Source organism: Lissotriton vulgaris, chromosome 4_1, assembly GCF_964263255.1.
Source record: "Lissotriton vulgaris chromosome 4_1, aLisVul1.2, whole genome shotgun sequence".
Lineage (NCBI taxonomy): Eukaryota > Metazoa > Chordata > Amphibia > Caudata > Salamandridae > Lissotriton > Lissotriton vulgaris.
Window position 1 is genome coordinate 1,987,134,499 of NC_141691.1, and position 6,000 is coordinate 1,987,140,498.

A 6,000-nucleotide genomic window follows, 5' to 3' on the forward strand; every position below is an offset into this window, starting at 1 on the left:
ATAACGTGTGTGTATAAGGTAATTTCCATGATGACTTAATGTACCCTTTACCCAACCTTTCATACTGGCCTACTGGTATATACTCCTGGCATTTTTTAAATTGGAAAGTTGTTATCGGAATTGTGATTATTCCGTGTATTATCCATTCAATGACCGGTCTTTCTGACATTGTCAATGGTAATCTCTCGAGTTTTTCAATGCTCAGAATCGTATAACCTGCTCCTTTTTGTGCCAAACTGATTTGTTTATCAGTAAGGTTAAAGATAGAGAACAATGACGTTGTGTTGATTAAACGCCATGGCACATAGCCAGAACGCAGGTTTTGCAACGTCCATCCTAGCTGTACAATAGAACGTAATTGGAACTGACCATGTTGTAACATTAGCAAGTCCTGATCTATTATATTGATAGCAGATGATACAATACTGTCCAGTGAATATATTCTGGAGGACAGAGTCATTAACCCATTGTCCACAAAAGAAAGTGATTTTTCCAAATTAATACGATCAATTTCTCGTATTTTCTCTGCTGTTTCAATTTGCAATACTTTCCATGCCTCGTTGTACGCCGCATATACACTAGCCGCTATGAAACGTTTTCTACGCTGTTTGCGTGGTCCCATTATGAAATCACGCAAGTCAGCACCGTCTTTAAGTAAAGTCAAGTGTTGCTTAATTTCAGGCAGTGTGGATGTGTGTAGCCATTCAAGGCACAATTTTCCTACACTGTATGTTACTATCCCTGGATGTTGTCTCTGGGAATATCTAGGGTCTAGTCTGGTCATTCTTAACCCCTGTATTTTGTTCAGGAATCTATCTTGACATTTATTTGTGTCTGTTGGCCAGATTACCCACTTTTTCCATTCAGGGTGTTTTCTGTTTTGATGTAAAATTTGGGATACGTCTATCTCAATATCTGTGGTTGTGTTACTAGGTATTGGCTTTGGAATAGACGGTTTGCTTAAGTCTTTTATCTTGGCAAGGCCAAGACAGGTAGTCTGTTGAATTGTGTCATTCAAAAACATTATTTGTTCTGGGATCATGCAGGCTCGAAATAATGCTTCTAATCATTGTCCCTTCCATTCTTTTGTTCCCCAGATGGTTTTTGTTTCAATGTTATTTTTCCAGAAATCAAAACCAAAAGTAATCATTTTTTCATAAAACATTTCCGAATAAATCAGTTTAGTATTTGTCAGCATGTTTTTTGTCCCTGTTTTATCTAACAGTTTATAATAAAATGTTTCTGCATCACTTTTGTTAAACCCTGAGAAGTATGGGAATTTCACATAAAATGTTTGTGAACTGCTTTTGGGTGGTGTTGCACAATGTTCCCATTGATTATATTTAAAAACATTTCTAGGTTGAGCAGATTTATGCAAATAGTGGTGTGCATAATGGTTGTAGCAATACATCTGTTCGTGGTTCGATGAACCCTGTAAATAATCATGTTCTGTAAATTTTGCTGACATTACTAAATCTGACATCATATGATTAATACTCTCAAAGTCCCAATCATCGGAAAATGTACTTGGTTTTACAAAGTCACTTAATGAAACCTTGAATTGATGTGGATATTTCAAGAGCTCGACCGGGCCATAGATTTCGTAATCCGTTTTGTCCCAAACTACCCCGCCGGGTATTGGGATGGCTGTCACATTCACTAATGATAGTTCTCTTTTCTCGATGCGAGATGACTTGTGTGGTTTTAGGACCAAGTTGATGTTCTGACTTGCTGTGTCCATTGTACTGTAATACATTTTCCTAATTTTAGAACTAAAATTAGGCAGAGTAGGAGTATGAGTATGCCTAATACAATCCAAAATTTAATCAATGTTGTATTTAGATAGCTTTCTTTGTTTTGATGAAAGAATTTTGTTGCTTTGTCTTTAAAAGTTTTTGTTGCTGGTGTTTCTTCTGGTTCGCTTGGATCTACAGAAAAGTTATCGAAATTGATGAAGTAGCCAGATGCAGGTCTGTCAATTGTTGGAATTGTTTTTTCAATTTTTCTTTCATCAACACATTCTGAGGCTACATCGTTGTAGACTGGTGTTTCTTGACAAACTGTTTCAATTTGGGTTTCAAGAGGCGCAAGTTCCATGGCATTGTTGCATAGTCCTTTTTTATTTACTGCAGGTTTATCGAATGTGATTAGTCTCTCAGTTTGAACCTCTTGGATTGTAGAAAATTTAGGTATTCTGCTATTTCTTGGGAGTCCACTGGGCCGACTACTTATTATTGGCCACATGACTGTGGTTTTACCAGGTCGATGGATACAACTCGGTTCTCCTTTTTACCAGCAAGGGGCTGTAGTACAACTGATCTTGTTCCGTTGATGGCTAAGACAAGTACTGCTTTTCTGTAAGAAGGCCCAAATTCCTTCTTCACCGCGATCTTTTCTCTGACCAGATCCCCAATCTTCGGAATCCAGACAGGTCTTGCTGGGACAGGTGGTGTTTCTTCAGTGGTTGTTGGCTGTTGTTTTATCTTTACATTGCTCAGGGCTTTTCTTGTTTCATTTAAGTCCTGTAAAACAGCCAAACGATCTTTGATGTCAAAGCTTTTTTTCTTATATTCCACCACTAAAACCTGACTATCTAAGTCCTGAATATACATTCTAGTTCCGAACAATAGTTTGTACGGGCTGAAACCTTTTAGAGAATTTCTTGGCAGATTGTTAAGATTACGTTGGACACTTATTAAATGCTGGACCCACCCATCACCCGAACCTAATACCTTTGCCGTTATAGATTGCTTTATGTCTCGGTTTTTTCTTTCTACCACACTGTTCTCTTCGGGGTGTGACGGACAAAAATACCGCAACCCAACTCCCATGCTGGCCATGGCCTCCTTTGTCAGCATTGTTTTCAATCCTGTTTTATCTAATAGTTTGTAATAAAACGTTTCTGCATCACTGGTGTTAAACCCTGAGAAGTACTTGAATTTCTCAAAGAATGTTTTAGAACTTCTTTTAGATGGTGTAGCACAATATTCCCATTGGTTATACTTAAAAACATTTCTAGGCTGTGCAGATTTATGCAAATAATGATCACCATAATGTGTGAAGCAGAACATCTGTTCATAACTAGACGAACCTTGTAAATAATCATGTTCTGTGAATCTAGCTGACATTACCAAATCAGACATCATATTATTAATACTGTCAAAGTCCCAATCATCAGCTCGAGAGCTGAAAGCAGGACCCTGGTCAGAATGGAACATGGCAATTGCGTATGTTCCGATAAAGACTCACAGATCTTTCATAACCGTTCTGGCGTCAGCCGAGCGCTGGGGCCACATTTTTTAAGTGGGTTTAGCCTTAATGATGTACAATGGGACGCGTTTCTCTTTTTTGATTGCGCGGATAGATCGCCTTATGCTTTCTATTAGGGCTTCTGACACTACACTGGCCGGTTCTCCACTGCGATCTCTATTGCAGTCTTCACAGTTTTTTGCAAACTCATGAATACCTTCACTCATTTCTGGCCACCAGTACTCTGATTCCAATTCTCTCAGAGAGTCCCTGATTGTTTGGTGTCTCAGACCCAACCCCATATGTTGAGGTGCCGGGTTTTTAGGAACCCGGTGGTGCCAGGGGAAAACACCCAAAGACCTCTTGAGTTCTTCCTGTTCCGGACCACAGAAACACAGTCTTCTAGGTGAAGTCAAAGATCGAGTTTTATTGGCTGCAACCAAGTAACAAGCGTCCTAGAAGTACAACAGCACGGTGTGTAAGTTCTCAGGAGACTGTTCGTTTTTACAGAACCAGCCTTCTCCTTTTATACAAAAATAACAGCTGCAGGCAAGAATTCTTTGGTTTACAATACGGCCATATACATATTTGCAAAATACTAAAAAAGCAAAGTCATGATGGCAAACCCACATTTTCGATGTCCAGTTTGTGATAGATGACCCAGCTCGGCCCAGAACTACCATCAGATATCGATGAAACCCCAATAAAATCAGGCACCTCCTCATCGTAAAACTTGCCATAAACAAGAAACATGGACAGGTGTATGTGTGTGGATAACATGGTTTGTATGTAGTGAATGGTTTATGGCATGTTGTGCCTTGATGTTATCTTACTCGGCCACTGGGCGAGGAACCGCCCGAACAGGTTTGGCTGGAGGCAGTGGAGTCAGCTCGGCCAGGTCATGGGGAAGTCAGCTAAGGTGGACGTGTCCTTTCAGATCAAACTCGGCCTCAATCAATTGACTATATGAGGGCAAGCCACAAGATGGATGCCGTTCACAAAATGGAACCCGAGGGTTCGAGACGGAAACCATGATTTAAGGGTGATAGCATCACTCAATCACGACGCAAATGCATAGGGATAATGTCCTAATCATTACCGGTCTGCCGACACCAAAATCGTCATGGTACGATGATATTTTGTGACACGAGTGGCCTCGGTACAATATTGTAGCAGGGCCCAGAATTTTCAGAACCACAGACCCTCCTTTCGCCCTTATATAGGCAATAACTCATGCTAATCTGAGTCCAAATCTGTATTCATGAAGTCATGGAGATGCTGCTGTAGCATCATCCTGTTGTTCAGTTCGTCCCTTGACACAGGCTTCCTTACACATGATGCAGCACAGAGGCCACATATTGCCGGAGCGCACTGCACACACAGGCAGAACAGGAACAGAATGGCTAAGATCATCCCAATGAATATCAGAATTTTCCATCCCCAGGCAGATATCAGTTCCCAGAACCACCCTAGCAAGGACCAATCTCCTTTATCCACGTAAATGGAATCAGAGATTTTGTGCAGTTTGGAGATGGCCTGGTACACTGTCGGAGCATTATCAGGGATGAAAATGCAGCAACTGGATTGGATCACTCTGCATACCCCGCCACGGTCTGCAAGTATGACATCTAGGGCAACCCTGTTCTGAAGAGTCATAAGTCGGTCCGACTGGAGCTCAGCAGTCAAGTTACTAAGGGCACCGGCCGTTTCGGTCACGGCGGATTCAACTACCCTCGTCAATTGGCGAATGTTCCTGCTGTTCACCATAGGCCCCCAAAACGGCAGAAAACCCTTTGCGAAGTCTCCAAACTTTTGCTCCGCAGTGTCGTCTTTACTCACGACACCCCTAACTGTCCTTGTCCGATGGTAATCTGCCTCGGCCGTGTAGGTGGGTGGCAGCAGAAACGAGATGAAACATGTGCCCGAGAAGTCATGAGGCAACCACGTATATGCTTTGTCGTGGCAGACGAAGTAAGTACCCTTAGCCGCTAAGAATGAAGGGGAGGTCTGAGATGAGAAAACATAAGTCTCAGTACAGACACTCTTCCCTAGCTGAGCTCTAGGGTTTTTGCCATTTCCCTCCAGACATAGGTGACCTTGGTGGGGTACTATCCAGATTGGGGAGGATTTCTTTGCTTTCAGACTTTCAGCCAAGGAAATTCCATATTGTGTTACATTCCATCTGCTGTAAGGCATCAATTCATCTCTGGGAATCGTTTTGTACGTGTCGACATCTCTGCTCATATTTATAATTCCCGCCACTAGTGCCTTGTTGCTTGAGTTTTTCCCTGGAACATATGGTTCGAGGGCAAACAGGAACATGGCTCGAAGTGCCCACAGAGAACCATGGTAGCCAAATGGCAGGACAAAATACGGAATACCCTTATCTGTTGTGTGTGGCATAAATCCACATACCCAACAGTTTGTGGTGCTGGTGTAGGAGTTGAACGAATTAATTATTTACAAATTCTAATCTTCTGGCAGACTCGTGTTCAAGTAGAGGGTGAAAAGAATGCGGGGAAACAGTAGGAGGAGGTGTGGGCTGAGTGTTATGTACAAAGGTAACTCGAAATGTGAATAGAGTATAGCCAATCAAAAACATCATTATGCTACACAACATTAAAATGCATATTATTAAAAATTGTTTTCTCGCCATCACAATGCATACTCTCTTTTCAAGGTTCGTAGATCTAGCAGGTCTCTCTACCCTTGGAAACTCAATCCTCTAAGTTGCTGCCCGCGGTGGGAGAT